At 46.8% G+C, this 23,709-nt stretch overlaps 1 protein-coding gene and 1 long non-coding RNA gene across 5 annotated transcripts in view; one reads left to right on the forward strand and one right to left on the reverse strand.

Moving 5' to 3' along the window:
- Positions 1-23,709, reverse strand: part of Iqsec1 (IQ motif and Sec7 domain ArfGEF 1) — a 325,272-nt gene that overhangs the window by 221,419 nt on the left and 80,144 nt on the right. The window lies entirely within an intron of this gene.
- LOC121439699 lies at positions 15,005-16,958 on the forward strand. Its single transcript, XR_005973283.1, has 3 exons — positions 15,005-15,069; positions 16,122-16,260; positions 16,880-16,958. It is a non-coding gene; the product is annotated as an uncharacterized LOC121439699 (long non-coding RNA).

The following is a 23,709-nucleotide window of genomic DNA, read 5'->3' on the forward strand; positions in this document are numbered from 1 at the left end:
GAGCCCTAATGGTGAGGGCAGTCCTGCTGTGAAGGCTGAGGTGGCCAGTTTGAGACCCTGTAAGAAGCCCGTGTGACTTGAAGAAAGGACCACAGCACTTGTACTTCTCCTGCCTCACCTCCTCCTGGACTGACTGTGAGAAGGCTTTGTGATGCCATAGTTCAGTTTCAGAGGGTTCAGCCCTGGTTGCTAAGCCCTGCTGCTTTGGCCTGTGGCAGCTCAGCATACCGCAGTGGAAACACACAGCAAAAAAACATCCTATAGAGGCCAGGAACTAAGGGCACACCATAGAAACACCACTTCCGTCCACTAGGCCCCATCTCTTAAAGATTCGACTACCTTCCATTAGTGTCACAAGCTAGGGACCGAGTTTATAACACATAGGCTTTTGAGGGGTACATGCAAGTTCCAAACCATAACAGCTGCCTTAAAAGTTCCCTGTGTGAAACTCCTGGAAGGGCCCAGGCAGAGGAAGTGCCCTGGGTCTCCGGATTAGGGTACAGTCTAAGAGGCTCCTGGAAGAATCACAAGAAGTCACTACCACCAGGAGAACAGGAACATACTATACTATCTCGAGTTTTCCAGACGCCTGGTCTGAGCTCCAGGTATAACAACTAGGCTGAGCCAGTCCTACACACCTCAGCATAGAGTAGGTAGAACCCTTCATACAAAAGTGATTTCTTCATTCATCCCTTCCTTCTCTCCCTCCTTCCTTCCTACCTTAGGTAAACTTTCTGAAGACAGTGGGCTCTCGTCATCCAGCTAGTTGTGGTAAAGGGTAAATCAAGGGCTGGGGGACAGGTACCATAGTGGCCAGGAGGTACCAGAGCAGGGCTGGCACACAGGGGAGTCTGTTCACCAGTTATCAAATGAAGGAAAGGGGTGAGAACGGCCATGCTGTATATGCCAACCCGGATCAAAGAAAGTTGGGAAAGAAAGGTATGGGGGACTTGGTGTGCACAAGCAACAGGAAGTGGAAGCAGATTCCTGAGCAAGGGTGACATGGTAAAAGCAGTTCTCTGAAGGATAACATGTGCTACCTAGAGTGAACAGAAGTATAGCAATAGAGTAGAATAAAGCTGTGGTGATAGACCTCTGACTCAAAGCTGCTGATGTCCCCAAAGTGTCTAAGCCACCTGCCTCATTTCCCCTACACAGGGTCATTCTGAGAGGTGGGACTGCCACTGTCCCCTTTGTGTAGGTTAAAGAAGAGTTGCTTGAAGTAGCATGGTCAGGAGGTGATGTCACAGGACCCCAAACCCAGGCAGTCTGCTCAGAGCAGGTGATACTATAGAGGACATGGCAGTGACATTGTGTCCCCTGTGCACACTAATTTGAGAGCAAGTCCCTTCCTTGAGCTTGCAGGCAAAGCCTGGGAAGAACCCCTGCATTTGAGTTCTTGCAGTAGGTGACTTCACAGGATGGCTCTGAAAGACCCGGGGCCTGCAAACTGCCTGCACTGGGACCTCTCTCTAGCTCTTTACTTTGCTTTTAGTTCTTCAAGGTGTCACTGGTATTAAGAAACCTTGGAAAACTTCCAAGGCCCTTCCCTTTCAGTCCTGGATCAGTCAGTCACCTTGAAACCCAACTCAGTGCTCCCTTGAGATGGCCACATGGTTGACAGTGTTTAGTGTGCCGTAACCACACTGAGTGGCCCAGCCTATGTCCCCTCCACAGGCTGAACAAGACCTTGCTTAGAAGCAGACCTACCTGAGCTCAGCCCCTCACCACCACAGGGCACCAGCAGTTGTTAATGTCCCAGAGGGAGGCACCCCAGGGCCTGACTCAGCTCTAATGCCTGCCACTGAGACCTGACTTAGCATAGCCTTATCCTGCTTGACAGAGGGGCCTTGGGCTCCTGGGAAAGATGGCTCCTGAAAGAGTAAATTTGTCTTGTCTCTGACAACAGAGGGCCTTGGAAAACTCCAGAAGCCTTGTTCAGGCTTGTTCTTGATCACTGGGGTCTAAACGTCAATAGGTCTGGACTTTGAGTGGGTCCTATTACTTGGAACCTTGGTTTCTCCAATTATCACCCTTGAGGTTGGTCTAGGCCGATGCTTTTTTTTTTATTGCTTTATAAATAATACCATTCAAAATTTCCACTTCCTCCCCTCCTCCCATTTCCCTCCTGCTCCCCCACTCACCCTGCCCCCTCCCCCTCCAGTCCTAAAAGAGGGCAGGGTACCCTGCCCTGTGGGAAGTCCAAGGCCCTCTCCACTCCATCCAAATAGAACAGGTTCCCAAAAAGCCAGTACATGCAGTAGAAACAAATCCCAGTGCCATCATCATTGGCTTCTCAGTCTGCCCCAACTGTCAGCCACATTCAGAGGGTCCGGTTTGATCCCATGCTCGTTCAGTCCCAGTCCAGTTGTAGGCAGATGCTTCTTAGTGTGATCTGGGAAACAGCAACAGTAGCATCACCTGGGGAACTCACAAAAATGTAGACTTTCCAGCTCCACAGCCCTCCTAATGTAGAACTTTGGGCAGCTGCTATGCTAGTACATAAGGATCTCTCTGGGTGCAAATGAAGTATGGCAGCCCTAGAACACAGGATCTCAGACCAAATATCCTGTGGGTCCTCAGAGGAAGCTGCCTCTGCTCAGTGTCTATAGACAAACGAGGACAGGGACATGTCTATTGGTACAGACGTTTAGTTGGATGGTCACCTGCATGGCTCCCCAAATACTTTGCATCTCACCTGTTCGTTATCTAGGAGGGGCAGAGGGGATGGTACACACCCTGTGTCCAAGCACATACTAAGTGCCCATGACCCTGGGCCCTTACTGTCAGTGTGCTATGTGTGATGTGTGCAGGAGACACCAGGCTTCTCCCATCTCCAGACCCGAAGTCCATACTCCCAGTGGGCCCTGAGCATTCTGGACTCGTTAGTACCTGCACCTGAATCAAACTTTTGTATACACTGCTCTGAGAGCCAGGCGAGGGACCAAGATGTGTGCCAACACACTGTGGTTGGACAGTGTGGTGTCCTGGGGGGCTCACGGGAAGGCTTTGTCCTATGGGCCAGGCAGAGGCTAGTGTTATCACCATAAGCTAACATCACCTTCCCTGCACAGCCACACAGTCAGCCCTCCCACACTCTACTGTCCCACGACCCCTCTAATAACTGTACTGTCTCCCTCCCATAGCTGCTCTGCACTCACAGGTGATGACTCCTTCTGGCTCTCCTTTCCTTAGCAACCTCATGGCTGCCCCTCATGTACTTGTAACCTAAACAGGACCTGGGTTTATCTATGACCCCCTCAACGTTACCTTGGGCTGCCTACCTCCCTTAAATTCTGGGCCACTCTTGTCTCAAGGCCCTTTGATCTTTCCATTCCTTCCTCCTGAATCCTTCCTGACCACATCCACAGGATGTCTTTATGTCTTCAGGTTTCCAGTGACCCTTCTCAGCAAGAGAAGTACACCTGAGTTGGGGGAACGCCCCTTCTCATACTCAAACTTCCTACCCCTTCCCTCACTACCTAATGTGATCTCTATTTGAACATGCACTTGTTCTCAGCTACCCATAGGCCTCAGGAGCTGCCCACAATAACCAATGGCTTTAAATTCTGGCCTGACTACTTTAGCAGCTGGGTGACTCTACACAAGTTACTTAACCTCTCTGTACCTCCATTTCTTCATTTGTAAAACACACCCTTACTTCATTAGATGACTACAAGCTGCCTGAATATAGCATGTGTCCAATCAGCTATTATTAGTATCATTATGTGCCATGGGCCAAAGGCTCCTGGGCAGCAGCCCAGAGCTTGGGCTCTAGTCCAAACCCCTTCCAGTATGACCTTGGGCAAGTCTTTTTCCTTAAATGTGCCCTCCAGCTGCAGAATCTGGTTGTTCTCAGGAAGGCTCTGAAACCAGTGTAGATTAAAGCCTGCCCACAAAAATCTCCAACATTCCTCCTAAAAGGAGGGGCTAAGACCTTCTCCAGGCTACTGGCTCACTGTGTGTGTCTGTCCATTTGTGCTCTCTAACATGATGCTATAAGTTGGATGGCTTACAAATGAGGGCAACTCTCTGTACCCAGTTCTGAAAGCTGCAAGGCTGAATCAAGTGGTCAGCAGATCCAGTGTGTGTCAAAAGCCTGCTTTCTGGTTCACAGATGGAGGTGGTGCCTTCTACCTCAGCCCTTGCATGACCAAAGGCACCAGGGCTCTCTGTGATGGTTTCTTTTACAAAGACACTAGTCCATACATCAGAGCTCTGCCCCAGCCCCTACCCCACTCCCTGCATCCAAGCCTCCCAATACTTTGCTTTGAAATTAGATTTCTACATTGGCCTTGGGGCTAGATACAACGTTCGGCCGGCCCACAGTTCTGTTCATCGCCAATGAACAGGAGGAGGCACTTGTCAGGTCACCACAGTCACTGATGGGCAGCCCTGCTCTCTGGGATTGTTCACCACTGGACCCATTCACGTCGCCTTTAGCCAACTCCAGCACTTGACTCCACAGTTCCCACCAGGAGATCCACATGCCACAGTTCCCCCATACGAATTTATCCCTCAGTCTCAAGCCTCAAAACAGACTTCTGCTCTACCCCTCCATGTCTTTGTCTGCCACATCTCCACCACAGCCAGGAAGACCAGGCTGGAGACACATTGCCATTCTAGCTTTCTCTGGGTCTTTGCTTTCTCATGTCCCCACTCAGATGTGGCCCGGCTTCTGTGAGGGCATACCTGGGTCCCACCTCGCTACACTGTAGGATGGCCCTGGACATTGCCAGAGTTTACTCTCCTAGAACATTCTCCACTCTTCTGGAAGGCAGCTAGTGCCTGCTGCTCTTTCAAGCCTCCACTCATAAGATGCCTTCTCAGAGAGCTTCCTGTGATCTCCTGACCTCTTATCACCTGGGTGTCAAAAGCTCTCCAGAGATGAGTTGGACCAAATGACATATGGAGGCACCTCACTGAACACTATTATGAAAGCACAAAGAATGAGAATGGATGAAAGAACAACCTGATGATGTCCACTACCAGAGAGATTATTACCTGCGTGAGACAACCACCTCATGGGATAAGACGTAAGTAGTTACAGTCCGTTTTCAGTATGAAGTATGCTTAGCGTTCTTCATCAGTGACAGATAGCAGGAGGTGCTAGGCCCATCTCTCCCTTAGCAGGCAGCTGCTTGTCTCAGAACTCTAAGAGCTGGAGAGTTATAGGCAGTCTGATCAAAAAAAGAAACTCTTTCAAGTCCTGGGATACTCATTAGATAAGGCTGTCTCCTAAACCAATAAGATGGGGAGTTTGAGCAAGTCTGGGCCTATGGGAGAAGAGGACAGGAATTACTCACAATCAGGGTATGCCAGCTATTTTTGTTTCTCTTTAAGTTGCATCCTTTCTGCAGATGTTTATTAAAAACTGTTTCATTTTCACTGATCTCTTGAGTTTTTTTTTTAATTTTATTTCCAACAATGGTTGTTACATCCTACGACAAAGGCTGTAATCCTACAATCAGTAGGGAATCTATGTGGGGAAATGTATCCCAAGAGGAAGAGGTTACCTGAGGGCTCAGGAAAACAGAGGTATCTTAGAGCAAACGTTCTATGTCCGAGTATCCTAGCTGCTGGGTAGCATGCTGGCCTACCCGCAATCCATTCTCCAAGGAGAGACATCTGCAACTTCTGATGGGATTCCTCTTCAATGCCAACTCTCTGTCCGGGTATGTTTCCCTCTATTCCTTTTCAGGGCAGATCTGCAGCAGGGCTCCTGCCCCAAGGTGGTAGCAGCCTCTTGTTGGTACCCTGCAGTGGAGTCAGTGGGCAATGGGCTCTCCCACCATTACTCAGTTCTGCCTTGTATATCTCCTGGGCTGTTCCACACTGCTTAGCAGGTCTCGTCTCACTCCTGGCAGAGGGCTGTGCTTTGTCCCTGGCTGCCCCACAGGGACAGAGGATGGCCACAACTCCTCTAAGGTTCCCGCAGCTGCTTTAACCAGAAGCCCAGCCCTGAGCACCAGGCAGCCACTAGGGGTCCTCCCCAAGTATAGAGAGTAGTACCCCAGGCAAAACTGTTTCTGGGGGCTAAGTTCACACAGCCAATGCATTTCTGGGAACTGGGACTTGTTTGGGGAGGTTTTATTTTTTTCCACAAGATTATTCCAATTTTGTCCTTAATGTGTCTTTAAGCAGCTGCCTATGTTCATGAATCATTCACCAGGGGAGCAAGCTCATCCTCTATTCTCCACCCTACCTTGCTCCTTGATGGGAATGAAAGTAACACTGCACTAGCCCCTGGCCAGGAGCTTTCAGAGGCGTGAGCTGCTCCGGGCTCAATGGAGTCCCTGACAGGCTATACAGTGGGGAAAGGGAGGCTTGCTCAGCTCCAAGGATGGGCCTCCTCCAGTTAGTGACCTAGCCCACATCTAAGCCAAGTCTCCAAGACACCAAATGTTCATGTACCCTAGTGGTCAAAGTCGATCTCACAGCCCAAGATCACAATATCTAGGCTAGAGGTCTTCACATTTTGGGGACGGAGCCTGGCCCCTGGGTATGTGTGAGGTGCTTTGAAGAGAAGCAAGAACTGTTAGAATGACAGGTGTAGGCCAAGAAAGACGGATAGGGGCCAGTCGTGTTCAACACATCAGAGACCTGGATGGAGCCTTACTCGTAAGTGAGATCTTATCCTGGAAATCCAATCTCAGCTCTGTGAGCAAATACATGAGGACACCCTCCCCACCTGGACAGGCACACTTTCCTTTTCTCTGCTGTCCCATAGTCACCTCCTTGAGCCTTCTGTCTACCTGCCCCATCTCAGAACCCCCTCCCTGTTGTCCTGATGCTTCTGGCAGATCTCATACTGGACACATTCCTTACCAGGGCCTCTGTACCTGCTGGCTACTCTGCCAGGCTTTTGTGCATCTCCCCCTTTCCCTTCCTTCCATCTAGATTTGAGCCAAAGCTGTCCTTCCATTGCAACAACTCCACTCCCAGACACTCCGTGCCAAAGGATGTTTCACACTCAAAGCTTTCACTTCTGCAAATCTCCCTTAATTGCACTCAGCACGTCCTGAAATCCTGTTGTGTCCAGTAACATAAGCATCATCTTCCATGGCATGCTGACATCCTGAGGGCAGGGCCAGCCAACTCCATCCTCACTGGGCCTGGTACCAGGCCTAAATCAGGATGCAAGCCCTGTAAATACCCCCAAAGCTTGAGTGTGGAAGAGATCTTTTCATAGACATGAACTGTGATCAAGGAAGGCTCAGTAGAATATCTGTACACAGACGATCATTACCAGAGATGAAAATCTGACCAAAAGTGGTATTTACAGCAGCTGAAAATACCCAACACCTGGAAAGGAGTCATGCTGGTGGGAAAAGGCTGGGAAAGTGGGCTCTTCGGCATTTCCATAACTTGCCTACTTTGCAGTTACTTTAAAAGCTGAATCTCCAGCTAGGACTGAGTGTCCTCCCACTCCTAAAGGATCCCCTATCCTCAGCCCAAATCTAGGCAGGCCACTCTGATGGAGCATGAGTCACTATGGAAGGCCCCACAGAGTGAGACTGGCCTGACGCAGGTGACTACCACTGCCTAACGTCCAGCATACCAGCTTTGCCTGCAGGAGATCTGTCAGGATGTAAAGTTCAGCTGAGATGGAACCTATCTGAAACTGCAAATCCCAAGCCACAAACACCAGAGGAGACATCCAACAGGAAAGGAGATCCCAAATCCCCAACTGACTGAAAAGGATAAGTACTTCATAACAAAGATCTTCGACCAAATAGCCAGGGACCCACCTTCCCCGTCACATCTAAACATAGGTGGAAGAATATGCTTGCTGAATTGAATGCACCCATGATTCACCCATTCACTCATTTGCTCATCTATCCCTCCCTTTTCCCACCACTATCCATATATCCACACATCCACTCACTCAGGTACATATCTCTCTGCCCTTCCCCTCGCTTATCCCCCTGTTAGTCTCTCCATCCCAATCACACAGGACCCAAAACAATCAGCTAGTAGAGAGTAAGGGTTTATTTGACTCCTTGTTTGGAGGGCTCCACTGCAAAAATGGGCAGAATCACTGCCTCTGAGCCTGAGCACATCATGGTGGAAGCCAGGAAACAAAAGAGAAGAGAAGTGTTGTGAGATCTCTCCTCAGGACACATGGCGCAGAGTCTACGCATCGCACATTAGGAAGTGATGACAGATCAAAGTCAAGGGACACAATGTCTGTGCTCCAGATATTGGGAACGGATGACAGATCAAAGTAACACTTTTACCACAGTTCAACTTAGCAAACCCTTGATTTCACTGGGGTTAATTACAGGAGCAGGAACAACTTAATGCAGCTACATCACCAAAAGGCCCACCTCAACACAGGTGAATTCACGGAAGCTGCATCCCTAGAGCTCTGTGCATGCAGGCATGCATCTCCACAAGTCTGAGATTCACCTCAAGACACTCTCAACAGCAGTTTGCTGTGCTCTGGCCTTAGGGTGGAGACCTCATGAATCGTGTGAGTTGTAGCTTTCCAAAACGCAGAAAACTGTTTACTTTTTAAATCTTGGGAGCCCCCCTCAAGGATGGAATGTTTTGACATGGAAGAAATTGCTACACAAGAAGAAACCAGAGTCCCACAGGCACCTTCAGTGACACACTTCCAATGTCTTAAGTACCTCTTACCAGGCTTCACCTCTTAAAGGTTCTACTACATGCATAAATAGCACCACCCTGGGGACCCACTTTAGTGCATGAGCCTGTGTATGGTAGACATTCAAGTTCACAGCCACCCACGAAGGCTTCCAAGCCAGGGCACTGGCTGCCTCAGTCCACTGAAGCCATTGCAACAGATCAGTCTGCAGAGCTTGCAACCAAGGCACTGGCCTGTTTCGTCTCCCATTTCAGCGACTCTCTTTGCCTAGGAACAAATCCACACTTCTCTGTACCTTTCTCCTAAGTGCTTTTGTGCAATCCACAACTGGAACCGCTTCCACTTCCCTCCATGCCTGCCTGGGATATCTCCCAGCAGCTACCCTCTAGCTCCTGACCATTCCCCAACTGCCTTGCTTCCAGCTGGATGTGCACATGGGACTGAACCCCTCCTCTACTCCTGAAGACACTAAGTAACCGTAGCCCAGCTCGTGGAGCCTGGCACCTCTTGAGATAGGTCATGTTAGAATTCAGCTGCTGTTCATAAGCAACCTTCCTTCTCTCTTTCACAGACACTATTGGGACCCTACAGAGGCACTGCCTGTGAGTGCCTGGCTAACACACATGCTGGTGTCAGGGTCTCTTCTCTGAGAACTGAGTTACCGTGGACTCTGGTTCTCTTCAGAGTCCCCACCATGCTGTTGTCTCTGTCTGTTTACCTATGACACTAATAACTCTTCCAATGAACTCCTTATTTCTCAGGTATCCATCTCAGTATCCTCTTGAACCCCACCCCCACATCCAAATCCTATCAAGGCTCAATGTGATCACAGTGAGAGGAGCAGGTGACACTGGTAGTGTGTCAGTTGTAGTTTAAGAGTTCATTTATCAATGCCTTTCATCTTATAAACAAAATCTTTCAAGTAAAAGCACTATCATTTGCCTCACTCCATAAGTGTGGAAGCAGGCCCAGAAAGGTTGTGTGGCTGCCCACAGTCACAGAAGACTTAGATGACAAAGCAAGCTTTGAACCTATCTCAAACATTTATTGAGCTTCAAAGTACATGCTCCAAACTGTCATGCCCTTTGAGAAAATGGTCAGTCTTCCCAGTAAGAGTCAGAGCAGACTTGGACTTAGTTTATGGACTTAGTTAAAGAGGAGGTCTCTTTCTACTACAAGCCTGTAGCCACTGGAGCTGCTGAAGAGACAGGCTCTGGAGGATGGAGGTGAAGAATAACAGAACCATCTGGAAGGAGCTGAAGATACTCTACAGAGACACTTGTGTCCCTCCCCTCCAGCTAACAGACTCTTCAGACAATGGGCCTCAGGAATTAGATTTCCCCCAGAAATCACCCTAGAGCAACATTGCAAGTCTGAGTTGTAGACAACTTGTCAGACCAACCTGCAGGAGACTGGAGCCCAGTGATGGGTCAGCAATGGGTGAATCCACACCTTGACCGGGGTTTCTTGACCATCTTGGCCCTCTGCTTAAAACTAAACCTCATGTCAGGTCCCTGAAGATGGACTTGAGAGGAAGGTGGTTATTGGATCTCTTTGTCACCTGTCCCAGTATAGTCACATTTAGGAAACCCATTTACTATCCTTTTCGCTGTTTCTTGTTTGTCCTATGGAGAATGAGTGGCCCGACTCATTTTTTTGGGTTCCAAAGCTTTGGCTCTGCCCCTAACAGCCCTGCTAACAGAAGGAAAGGCGAGTCAAGTGTTGTCTCTCTTACTTGCAAGACAAGCAGGGTTCCCTGGCTGTTGATCAAGTTTATTCAATCTTGAATCTGAGTGTTTGGACCCAGGGCTGACACTGGGCCCATCCTCACCTTCCAGTTGCAATGTCCTTCTTGACCCAGATACGTTAGAAACTCAGTGTTTTGGGGGATAGAAAAGCAAACTGAAGCTGTGTTTCTGCGGGAACACCTTTATGCTTTTGGCCATGCAAATGCTAAGACCCCACTTACAGGGGTTGTTCCCCCTGAGAGGCTGGGTCCTGGCTGCCTATGTGCTGGCTGAGTAACCATCACTCCCAGGCTACCTATTCTAGAAGACAGAAAGCCCTCCCTTCACTTTATGCTCACACTGGCCTCTAATGTGGAGAGTCAGCCTGTCAGCCAAGTGAAGGAGAGGGTGGGCAAGTGGAGCAGGGATAAGTGCTTCCATGACTTCTTCTGTGATCTCCCACTAATGACCTCCCATTGATGACTCTCGTATTCCCACTGATGACCCACACACCCCTCCACGATCTCCTATTGATGCCCTACACACCCTCCATGGCCTTCCACTAATGACACACATATATCCTCCATGATTTCCCATTGATGGCACATACACCCCTCTGTGACTTCCCACAAATGACATACACACACGCGCACACACACACGACCTCCTACTGATGGTACACACCTCCCTCCATTACCCACTACTGATGGCACACACACCCCTCCATGACCACTTACTTAAGGCACACACACCCATCTGTAACTTCCCACTGATCTAGTGCATACACCCCCATGCTTCTGCCAGATCTTCCTTCCACCAATGGCATACATGCTTTTTCCATGACCTCCTAATGACATACACACAACCCCTCTGTGACTCCCACACTTCTCTTAGGTCCTTTACCTTTACTGATAAAGTGCACAGCCCCCTCTCCATGACCCGCATACCTTTGTCAGGTCTTCCTCCCACTGACAAAGTACATACTCCTTCTGTGACCTTGCCCCTCTTAGGTCCTTTCTCACTCAACACACATCCCAAACTACCATAGCATAAACAGGTTCTCCTTGTGCTAACTATGTGCCCTCTACCCTTGCTAAAACACTGCTAAACTCAAACCCTGATCATTGCTACTTATCATAGCTGCCACAAAGAAGGGTCAAGATAGGTGTGTCTCAGAGGACAATGCTTAAGAACAGGGGTAGAATGGAGGGCCTGTGTACAAGAAACTCCAAGGACAAATTTCAGTTTATGAACATCACCATAATGGGTTGAACAGAGCCTAACCTTCATTCTACACATTTGAATGGAACAGAGAAACAAAAACTCTGCTCAGACACGAATCCAATTGTCTGTAATCAGCATCCATTTCTAACCAGCACGCAAGAGGCCCTTCAGGCAGACAGGAGCCCTATAAACAAACCACCAGCCTCTGGGAGACCAAGATCATAAGGTAATTACTGCAACCATTCTTATCGCTAATAGAGACTTGCATTTTAATAGTGCCTTGTACTACACCCCAAACCTCACAGGCATGTAGTGAGAGCTTGCTGTGTGCTGGCTGTGAAGATACCTAGGTGCAGCTCACTCTTGGAGAAACAGATAAATGCGCAACTCTGAAATTCTGTGGTGGACCTAGTCACAGAGGAAGAAAATAATAAGCTGATGCAGCCTCGAGGTGAAGCAGGAGGGTCTGAACCAGGTGACATCCTGATAAGCCTACAGAGGACAGTAAGACATTCTCAGGAACAGAGAACAGAAAGAGCTAAGACAGAGGCAGTAGGCTGTTTTGAGCAAATGACAAACTAGTCTGTGTGGCTGCAGTGCAGAAGTAATTCCGAGGGACTGAGGAGCAGCACAGCCAGTGAGACAACAGAGAACAGACCACAGCATCTCGCAGGCCATGTGGAGTGGACCTCCTTGTGAGTCACAGGACACCACCCAAAGGCTATACCTCCTACACTCTCATCTGGTGTCCCTTCAGCTCTCCACCATTCCATCAGAGTCACATCTGGAGCTTGGTGTCAGAGTTGCTTGTCCAACCATCCCAGGCCCCAAGCTGGTTTGTCATGAGTATATTCTTAATCCTTAGAAAGGGAAGAAACTCTTAGAAACAGACATACACTAGGCCATTTTTGGCTGACCCCCAGAACTCCATATTTAAATAACCTGTGGAGTCCTACCATATTCAGACCATGGTTGTCACTCCTCCGGTGGGATATACCCTTGGTATCTAAAAACTCTTAAATGCAAATCCAAGGTTTTTTTCTATTTGTTTTTATAAAGTTTTATGTTACTTTATTTGAGACAGGGTTTCTCTGGGTAGCTCTGGTTGGCCTCTCCAACTCACACAAATCTGCCTGCCTCTGCCTCCCTAGTGCTAAGATTAAAGGTGTACACCATCATACCCAGCCTGTTTTTGTAAAATTTTAAAGTCTGAAATATTTTACTTAATCTCATGATCCATTTCTTAATGAAAGATACTACAAAGAAGATGAAAACACAAGGTTTGACTGGGGAAAATATTTCTAAGCCACATATCTCACAAAGAAGTTGTATCTAAAACATAGAAAGACTACGTGAAACCCAACTGAGAAATGAGCAAAAAGACATGAACAGGCAGTTTAAGAGACACACAGATGCCAAATAAGCACACGAAATGCTCAGCATTGTCAGCCATTCCAGAAAAACCATGGACCATGCAAGAATGTGCCACTGCAGTCTCAGTGTGAAAACCGGCATCATATAGAAAGCCAGTGAGGTTGCAGAGTAACCGGATCAGTCACACAAGCAAACACATTGACTGTTCTTTCTTGCCCTTCCCTAAACATGGCATAGTAAAACAAGTTTATCACATTTGTCACTACAGTTGTTTGAAAGAAAATGGCCCTCAAAGGAGGTGGCACTATTAGGAGGTGTGGCCTTGTTGGAGTAAGTGTAGTCATGTTGGAGGAAGTGTGTCACTGTGGAGGCAGGCTTCGAGGTTTTATAAATGCTCAAGATATTTCCCAGTGTCTCAAATCACTTCCTATTGCCTGAGAGTCAATATGTACAACACTCAACTACTTCTCCAGCTCCATGTCGGCCTGCATGCCACCATGTTGTACCATGACGACAATGGACTAAACCTTTGAAACTGTAAGCCACCCCAATTAAATGATATTTAAAAGAGTTGCTGTGGTGATGGGAATCTCTTCACTGCAATAGAAATCTTAACGAAGACAGTCACTGCATTCTGAGTCATCTAGAGCTGACTTGAAGGAAGCAGGAGGCAACAGGTGGGTTCTATACCAGGCCTATGAAATATATACAAGGGACCTTTTTGTAACCAAAGTGTATCTTAACTAATTTCCCATGGATACCTAAAAATGAGTGTAGTGACACACACAATTCAGATGAGCCTGAGGACATCATGCACAGTAAGAGTCCAACACCACAAAGTACACATCACATAATCTCATCTAGGTATCATTTTTAAAATGACAACATTATAAAAAGGGGGGACAGATCAGCAGTTGCAGGACAGGAGGCAGGAAAGACACAAATACAGCTGTTAGAGGCAGTTTTGTGCTTCTGGAATGTTGTGTCGTGATGGTGGGGTGGCTATGACAAAGTTGCTCTGCACACTACACACACAAGGGAGGACAAGCAAAACTGGGGAGACTGCAAGATGGCACCATAGTTCTGTAAGGGGTGACCACGGAGGGAATCAGAGTGCAGAGTGCATGGACATCTCTGTATTATTTCTGAATGCACATGAATCTATAATGATCTCCAAATAAAAGGCTTATATTTTTAATCTTAGAGGTTTCTATGGTTTTCTTTTGTAAGGCAATACAAATACAGCTTTGTCTCGTGCTTGCCTTCTCTCTCATTCTCCCCGATACTTCTTTCCATCAGAATCCTCACCCTAGGAACCCAGTCATGATGCCTCAGGGAGCACAGGCCACATGAGGAGACCTGGGGTGGTAGATGTTCCAGTCCAAGTCACAGTTATGCACTAAGATCCCAGCCCCCCAAAAGGTATATCAAGACACATAACTGATGAAATGGTCATATGCCCTCAGGCCCTAGGAACTATGGAGTCACTACCAACCTTCAAGTTTTCCAGTTGGTGTTCCTGTAGTTCAAGGGCAAGCAGGCCTGACCCAGAGATCACAAAAGATGGCCACAAGCGGTGTTACCTTCAAAACCAGTAAGGTTAAGGACTCAAGTGCCTATAGGAGAAATGATTCTTTCCCTCTTAAACCATAGGCAGAGGCTACCTCTACCCACCACCATCCTTTCTCACTCCTTCCCTCCCCTAATCCTGTCCCTTTCTTCCTCCAGCACCCTTTTTATATCCCCTCCTTTACTTCTCCCCTTACCCTTTCTCCCTCCTCTCTTGGCCCATTTCTCCCTTTCTCCTCCCCCTGCTTCTCTGAGTCAGGCCTCTGACCTTGCAATCTGCACATGCATGCAGCTGGCCCCGTATAATCACTTGTCTGCTGCCACTTGACCCATCAGCTGGTAAGCAAGCATATGACTAGTGAGCAGTTTGGCAAGTCTCCTTGTTTCCTTTCTAGTGGTAAGGCTTCCTCCCTACCCACTTTGAAAATCTGACATATTTTCTATGACAAACCCTGTCCCTTGAGTGTGTCAAAAACCTGTCCAGAGGAAAGGGGCAGAGCTACTAAGGAGATCTCAGCTATGTGGGAGGATCTCTTTCACCACCCCACGACCCCTCTGTGTCCTGTGAGTAGCTCCAAACCCCAACCTTTGAGAAAAAGGGCAAGAGAGTCAGGGTGGGTGGAGAGCTGGAAAACAGCAGCCACAGGGTCCATTCACTATGTCCCAGCAGGTTTGTCTCATGTAAGGGGCAGCAGAAGTCAGGTGGGGGGTGGCATGGGTCCCAAAGTTAGCTCACAATCAAGGAGAATGCTCTCCTGGACAAAGAGCCAGAGGAAAGGGGCAGAGCTAATAAGGAGATCTCAGATATGTGAGAGGATCTCTTTCACCACCCCTATGACCTCTCTGAGTCCTGTGAGTAGCTCCAAACTACTAGAGAGTCTTGTGAGTAGCTCCAAACTACGAGAGAGAGAGAGAGAGAGAGAGAGAGAGAGAGAGAGAGAGAGAGAGAGTTGTAGATGGGACACTCTCAAGAGTGCAGCCTCCACCATGAGGGTCTGGGTGTCTTGGGATGAATGTGACAAGAACATCAAAGGTCATTGCCTCCTGGAAGCCTGGGGATTCGCCTGCCTCCGTGGGGGACCTTGCAGAAGTCTTAGGGTTTCTTATAAACAAACTGGCCTCTATACAAATGAATCCACAGCCTCTTTCATTATCATGGAAAATTTGTGTTCCTATACACAAATGACACTTTTAAAAAATCAGATTCTCCAACCTACTACTCAGTGGCTCACAACCATCTTCATGAAGGGCAAAAGACCAGTAATTGAGGGCACTGTCTAATTGCATGGCAGCCCATGGCCTGGGACTGTGGCAAGGTATTCAGTTTCTGGTCAAGCCTGACACACATGAAATTCTTCCACAATCTGCCAGCAGCCAGCATTTATCACCTACACGCCACTCTGTCACAACTGCAGGGAGAGGCAGCAGATGTGACTTAGAAACCCAATTTGAGGACTGGGGATGTAGCTCATTTGACAGAGTGCTTGACTAGCATGCACAAAGCCTTGGGGTTCTATGCTTAGTACCACATAAAACTGGGTGAGGTTGAGAATGCCTGTAACTTGGGGATGGAGAAGTTGAAGGACCAGAAGTTGAAGACATTGTTATCTACGTAGCAAGTTGGAAGGCAGCCTGGGCTCCACATGTTAGAGGATGGTCCAAACCCCCAGAACCACGTGAGTGGCTCTGTTTGATGACATCCAGATGCTGTTCATCACAGGTCCTGCTGGCCCCACAGCTGCAGGAGATACTAAGGTGAGTCCCATCTTACCATGAGGAAACTAGTTCTGAGAGTGCCAGTCATATGATAGGCATCAACATCCTGACCTAGAAGGGGTCTGTGCCCCTTTCGCAGGTAAGTAACCCTGAGGTTCAGAGAGGCCTAGGGAGACAGTCAAGGTTACATAGCCTAATGTAACACATTGACACTCCAAGTAGGAGTGTGATTAACTTACTTAGTGATTTTATCATGCCAAACTCATATGAAGCTGAGGCAAGCCCCAAGTGGCTACTGTCCTATGCCCTCCAGATCAAGGCTATTAGGGATGATTTACTCTTGCCAGCACCCATCTCCCAACTGAATCCACCTGGGGATCCAGAAGTGAAGCAATGCCCTGTCTTCTATCCTTATGCCAGTCCCAGAGAAAGTGAATTCATTAACTTTAGCACAAAGCCAGCCAACCATGAGATTGCTGGTAGCAAGTTCCCTGATCCAGAGGAGAGGGAACCCAGTCTCACAGGATCCTAGTGACCCACCCAAGGTCCCAAGTGGGGACAGAGCATGGTGTTCCCAGCCTGAATACGTGTGGCCCAAGGGCATGGATTCTAAACTGTTACCACATACAATCTGAAATAAAGAATGATTTTTACACAGAGGAAAACCTGCTATGAAGAGCTGAACTGGGGCCGAGAGAGATGAGGGCTACCAGGCTTGAATGTCCTCTCTGACTCTGACAATTTCCGGCTCTTCACCCTAGAGGACCTCTGCAATTTAGTCCTGTGGCCAGCAAGCTCATCTGGACATTAAAAATTCATTTACTTGTTAGTCTCCTGTTTCTTATGGCCCATTTGTGGGCTCTCCCACCCATCCCAAAGCATAAGCCTGCATCTTCATATGCATAAAACATTTAAACAGACATTCCACAGCTAAAGTCGGCTGCGCTCTGTTCCCCCAGAGGCAGGTCTATCCACGTGGCTCAACACAAGGAATCAGACTGAAGAGTAATTACACTCTGACTTACAGTGGGGTTACATCCCAGCAAACCTGACAAAAACTGAATATACCCACCAAGTAGCTCAATATGCGTTTCTTACCCACTCAGCCTAGCCCACCTTAAATATGCCTTCAGCCTATGGGTAGCCAAACCATCGACACAAAGCCCGTTTTAGAAGAAAGTGTTGATTGTCTCATGAAATTTACTGAATAGGATACCACAGTGAGAATCATATGTATGGATGTTTCATGCCACTGTGAGTCAGACACACTCTGAGAACATGACGACGAAGGAGGCCATGGTGCCGGGGATGGGATTTAGAGCACGAAGAACATTTCATGAGGTTCAGCCCCTGATGGTCTCAGTCCTCTGGAACACTGCATGGGAGTGGGTCAATCTGGTCCTTTAGGGAAATGTTCATTTTCTTATGGTGACTCGATAGTAACTTAAAGCTGGGACCCAGACACAGACTTTGTATCCTGGTCCTAATGACTGCTGGCTATGCACAACTTATCTTTTGAATGACCTGTGGTATAGCCTATCTGTCATGAGCCTCCATTCCTCAGCCATGACTCTACCTCGAAGCATTCTATCACATTGAAATACGTTAGCTCTAAGCCCAGTACAGCCAGAGTTAATGCCCTGGGATGGGGTGGTTTCTTCTGCTAAAGAAAAGCAGAAGCCCACATTTCCTGGTCCTGCAGAAAAAAAGGAGCAGCAGGGAGGGCACACTGTGACCACAGCTGTGCCTGGAAAGCTGATGGGTCATTTTTTACCCTCTCCCTTCCAGATTTCCTGTAATGCTTTCTCTTGCTTGGATAATAAAAACACATTTACATAAAAATAGTGTATTCAATCTTCCATGCATTCGACAGCCAAGAATCGCCTGCCTGGGGCACCAGGACAGAGATCTATCTGAAAAGAAGGGGGCAAAAATAGACAGTGTCAAGAGTGAGATCAGGGGAGATGGCAAAGTGCTTGCCTTGCAAAGATAAGAGGACCGGAGTTTATCACAAAAACAGCCCCACTACTCAGTACCAGTTTTCTTCCCCCTCTGCTTTCTGGTTTCCAGAGTCCTCATTTTAACATGTCAGCAGTAAGAAGCCATGTGGACTCACCTCTGGGGAACAGCCTAATAGTTACCACATCAAATCTGCATGCTAAGCATGGGAGATGAGGTTGACCATTCTGTCTTATTGGAAGGTGGTTGATCTATAGAGAAGCTGCAAGGTCACAGGGATAGAGATCAAAGTGTTTTAGAATTAAACTTAAGCTCTTGGAGCTTCCACTTCAGCACTGACTAGTCCTGAACTCTATGAGTCATTCTGGTGTACTGGCTAGAAAAGGATCGGGGAGAGGAGACACTGGGATGCTGATGTAACAAGATGCCCTGTGCTGGCCACAGCCATAGCTTTCAGCACCTTAAAGACAAGCAGCTCTCTCTCTCTCTCTCTCTCTCTCTCTCTCTCTCTCTCTCTCTCTCTCTGTGTGTGTGTGTGTGTGTGTGTGTGTGTGTGTGTGTGTGTGTGTGTTCAAGAGATGGCTTTAGCTAAAGCTCTGTCAACAGGGTAGTATTTACATTTCCAAGATTCCATAAGGTGAGCTGTGCCCTAAACATCAACCCAAAGCATAGCCACCAGTTCACTACCTGAGCCTCGACACCGGGCATCCATGCTGCTAAGGACTTATCGGAGGAGCTCTGTTACATCAAAACTCTAGGGGCTGGTGAGATGCCTTAGTTGGTAAAGCACATGCTGCACAAGTATGAGGATCTCAGTTCAAATCCCCAGAACCTGCATAAAAACTGGGTGTGATGGCACACATCTGTAACACCAGTACTAGGAGGGGCAAAGACCAAGACAGGCACATCCCTGAAGCCCAATGACTAGCTAGTCTAGCCAAATGATAAAGTCCAGGTTCAATTAGAGACCCTGTCTCAAAAAACAAGATGGAGAGTGAAACTCAGCATTCACTTCTGGCCTCCACAAGCAAGTATTCACTCATTCACACACATACCAGCAAACACACACACACACACACACAGAGAGAGAGAGAGAGAGAGAGAGAGAGAGAGAGAGAGAGAGAGAGAGAGAATTTAAATATCCTGCTAATTAAAACAAATAGGGAAAATTTTTATAGAGTATCTTAAAAGAAATACTCCATTATTTCCTAATGCACATTCCAACAACCAGAGTTTCTGTAAAGAGGTGTGTCTTAGTTACTATTCCAATGCTGTGAAGAGACACCATGACCAAACCAACTCTTATTTAAAAGAGAAAAAAAAACCATTTAACTGGGAGCTTGCTTACAGTTTTTGGTTTTGGTTTTTGGTTTTTGTTTGTTTTTAAGATAGGGTTTCTCTGTGGCTTTGGAGTCTGTCCTGGAACTAGCTCTTGTAGACCAGGCTGGCCTCAACCTCACAGAGATCCACCTGCCTCTGCCTCCTGGGTGCTTGGATTAAAGGTGTGCACCACCACCATCCAGCTTGCTTACAGTTTTAAAAGTCAGTACACTATAATCATGGTGAGAAGCAAGATAGGCATGGTGCTGGAGCAGTAGCTGCAAGCTTTATATCCTGATCTGTAAGCAGCAGGCAGAGAGAGAGAGAGACACTGGGCCTGGGGTTAGTTTTTTTTTTTTATTTGAAAGCACATCCCCAGTAACACCAACAAGGTCACACCAACCCCAACAAGGTCACATTACTAATCTTTCCCAAACAGTCCCACTAACTGGGGACCAACCATTCAAACATATGACCCTATGGGGTCATCCTCATTTAAACCACTACAAGGAATCTTGCTTTAATAAACAGACATTGCTGTCATCCATCCATCCATCCATCCATCCATCCATCCATCCATCCATCCAATCACTGTAGCTGATTGTTTTCTACTCTTATTCTTTTGGTTTTTTATTTTTGGGGGGGGGGCGACACCCAGCTCCCAAATAAATCATACAGACAGAGGCTTATTCTTTCTTATAAATGCCCAGCCATAGCTTTGCTTATTTCTAGCCAGTTTTTCTGAAATTATCCTAACTACCTTTGCCTCTAGGCTTTTATCTTTCTTTTTATTCTTTATACCTTTCTTTACTTCTTACTCTGTGGCTGGTTGTATAGCTGGGTGGCTGGCCCCTTGTGTCCTCCTTTCCTCCTTTTCTTATCCCCCCCTCTCTCTTTCTCTTTCCATATTTCTCCTATTTATTTTCTCTGCCTGCCAGTCATGCTGATCCTTTCTCCTACCCAGCTACTGGCCATCCAGCTCTTTATTAAACTAATCAGGTGTTTTAGACAGGTAAGGTAACACAGCTTCACAAAGTTAAACAAATGCAGCACAAAAGAATGTAACATATCTTTGGATCATTAAAATATTCCACAGTATAAATAAATGTAACACATCTTTAAATAATATTCTACAACAAACCATGCATATAGCCACCCATCCATTCATCCAGTCAACCGTCCATCTACCTATCTATCCATTCATCCAACCATCCAGCCAACCACCCATCTACCCACCTATCCATCTGTGCATCCAACCACCCATTCATTCATTCAGCCAACTACCTGCTTACCATTCATACACCATCCATTCATTTGTCCAATCATTCAACTATTTCTCTACTCATTCACACACCATCCATCATCTGTCCACCCATCCATGCATCTAACTACCCATCTATTCATCTTTATCACATTCAAAATTCTATGCTAGAACCTTCTAACTATCAGGATAGCTATGATCAAAATCAAATAGGGTACTGCAGAGATGGCTTACTAGTTAAATAACATTTTTTGCTCTTGCAGAGGATTTGGATTCAACTCTCAGCATCTATCTATATGGTATCTTACAATCATCCCTAATTCCAGTTCCAGAGAATCTTATGCCTTCTTCTGAGCTCTGCAAGTACTTGGCACATACATACACGCAGGCAAATAACTGAAAGACATAAAAAAAATCTAAATTAAAAAAAAAACAGGGAGTAACAAGTATTAGCAAAGATGCAGAGAAGAGTTGGTAGGGATAAATGGTACATGTTACACTATGAGTATGAAATTTCCAACGGGCTCCCACGTTTGAACACTTGATCTGCATCCAGTAGTGATATGTTGAGGTTGTGGAGCCTTTAAGAGGCAAGGCCTAGATGAAGGAAGAGGACTGACTGGCAGAGGACCTTGTTCCAGTCCCACCTCTGTGATTTCTGATTGATGATACAATGTACTCAATCACCTCACATTCAGATGAGTTATTCTGCTTTGAGTTACGCTGCCTTCTCCACCATGATGACCAGTATCCCCTAAAAAGATCCAAAGTCAATATTTCCTCCCATAAGTTGGTTAATACTTTGTTTGTTTTGTGTATGCACATGTACAGGTCAGAGGACAACTTCTTGGTCCGTTCTCTTCTTTTATTGTGTAGGTCCCAGGGATCAAACTCAGGTCCTCAGACTTGGTGGCAGGTGCCTTTACCTACTGAGTCATCTTTCCAGCCCCCTTAAATTATTTGCCAAGCATTTGAGAAAATGCAAGGAGAAAATTATGAATACAGTACAACTGTTATAGAAACTGAAGGAATTCTAGCCAGCCTCAGAAAGGCAAATGTGGCTCTGGTAGGCCTTGCCCTTCTCCCCTCTTCCCTCTGCCTTGTTAAAAACCATTAGATTTCATTCCTAAAGCTAGCCCTCAGCATCTATTCCCTTATTTGGCTATTTCCTCCTCCTGAGGTTGACTACCAAGGTCCAGCTATCAAAGCATTGAAGTCCAGCAATCAAAAGCCCCCTTTTGGCTACCCTAATTAGAATGCCCAATCAAAATTAAACACCTAGTCTTAACACAAGGTTTCCCCTTTTACCTTTATAAACTGCCATGTGCCTATGGGCAATGTCTGTTTCCTCTCTATCCAGAGGCAGTCCTTTGTCCCCCAGGACAAATACCCCTTCCCCATCTCCATTCTTCCTTTCCCCTTCTCACTCATCCTTTATCTTCAGACTTTGTCTCTTATTCCCTGCTCTTTGTCCCTCTGGAGCAAATTAAATCTTCTTTGTGCAGAGAACCTGATCTTGGCATGTCTTGTGCCCACACTGGTTCCTTTAGAAACCCTCAAAACTTCCAGCACAGACACACTACATGATCAATGGTTTCACTTCTCCTATCTCCCCACAGGGACTCAAAGCCAAGTGTCAAGGGTAATCAGCTATGTTCACACAGCATGAATCATAGTAACCATATGTCACCAACAAATAAACTCAATGCAGCCTATCCACATATCAGCCTTAATGGAGGAAGAGAATTCTAGCATATGTACACTGTGCTAAATTAAATAAGCCAGAAACAAAGGACAATATGCTCCATAGACACAGCGTGCTCCTCAGACTGTTGGTCACTGGCAAACATCTGAGAGAACCCACTGAAAGGAGGGTAGGTTTATTTGCAGTCACAGTTTTAGAGGCTTCAGTCTGAGGTTAGTTGGATCTACAGCTTTGGGCCTGAGATGAGGCAGAGTGTTGTCACCTCATGGCAGCCAGGAAGTAAAGAAAACATACCATTCTAGAACACACTACCATTTACCTACTTCAGTCAAAGTAGGCCCCACCTCCTAACTTCCACCACCCAATAATTAATTTAATATTAATAATTAATAATAATTAAATTCCTCTCAATAATCCATCACCTAATTAATGCATTGCTGAAGTCAGAGCATTTGTAATGCAATTCAATCACTTGCTAAAAGTGCTACTTCCAGAAGCAGGGGAGATGGCTCAACCACACAGTTCTTGTTACACAAGCATGAGGACCTGAACCTGTATAAAAAACGAGGTGTGGCAATTCACTCTTGTAATCCCAGCCCTGGGGAGGAGGTTACAAGAATGTGCTGGTTTAAATGAGAATGGCCCGTAGTTCATGTATTTGAATGCTTGGTCCCTAGCAGGTAGAACTATATGGGGAAAGATTAGGTGTGTCGTTGTTAGAGAAAGTGTGTCAGTGGGTTTGGATTTGGAGGTTTCAAAAGCCCAGTCTTGTTCTTTGCCTCTAACTTCGTGGATCAAGATGTGAGCTCTCAGCTAATGGCTCCATCACCATGCCTGCTTGCCTGCTGCCATGCTCTGTGCCATGATGGTCATGAACTCACTCTCCAAAATTGTAAGGAAGCCCACAAATTAAATGTTCTCTTTAATAAGCTTCCTTGGCTATGCTGTCTATTTACAGCAATTGAAAAGTAGCTAAACAATGAGGATCCTTGGGGATCACTGGCCAGCCAGCTAGCCTTGCCAAATCATAAACCCCAGATCTTTGTGACCACTGACTCATAAACACAATGTTTCAGATGCTCAGGTCAGGCCCAGTCACTTTCTCTTCCTGCTGCCTGAGGACCCAGACATAGAATTCTCAGCTACCTCTCCAGGACCATGTCTGCCTGCATGCCGCCATATTTCCTGTCATGATGATCATGGACTAAACTTCTGAACTGTAAGCCAGTTCAATGTTTTCCTT

The sequence above is a fragment of the Microtus oregoni genome, unplaced genomic scaffold (genome assembly GCF_018167655.1).
Source record: "Microtus oregoni isolate MIOR12 unplaced genomic scaffold, Mior012 000002F_ref0000024, whole genome shotgun sequence".
Taxonomy (NCBI): domain Eukaryota; kingdom Metazoa; phylum Chordata; class Mammalia; order Rodentia; family Cricetidae; genus Microtus; species Microtus oregoni.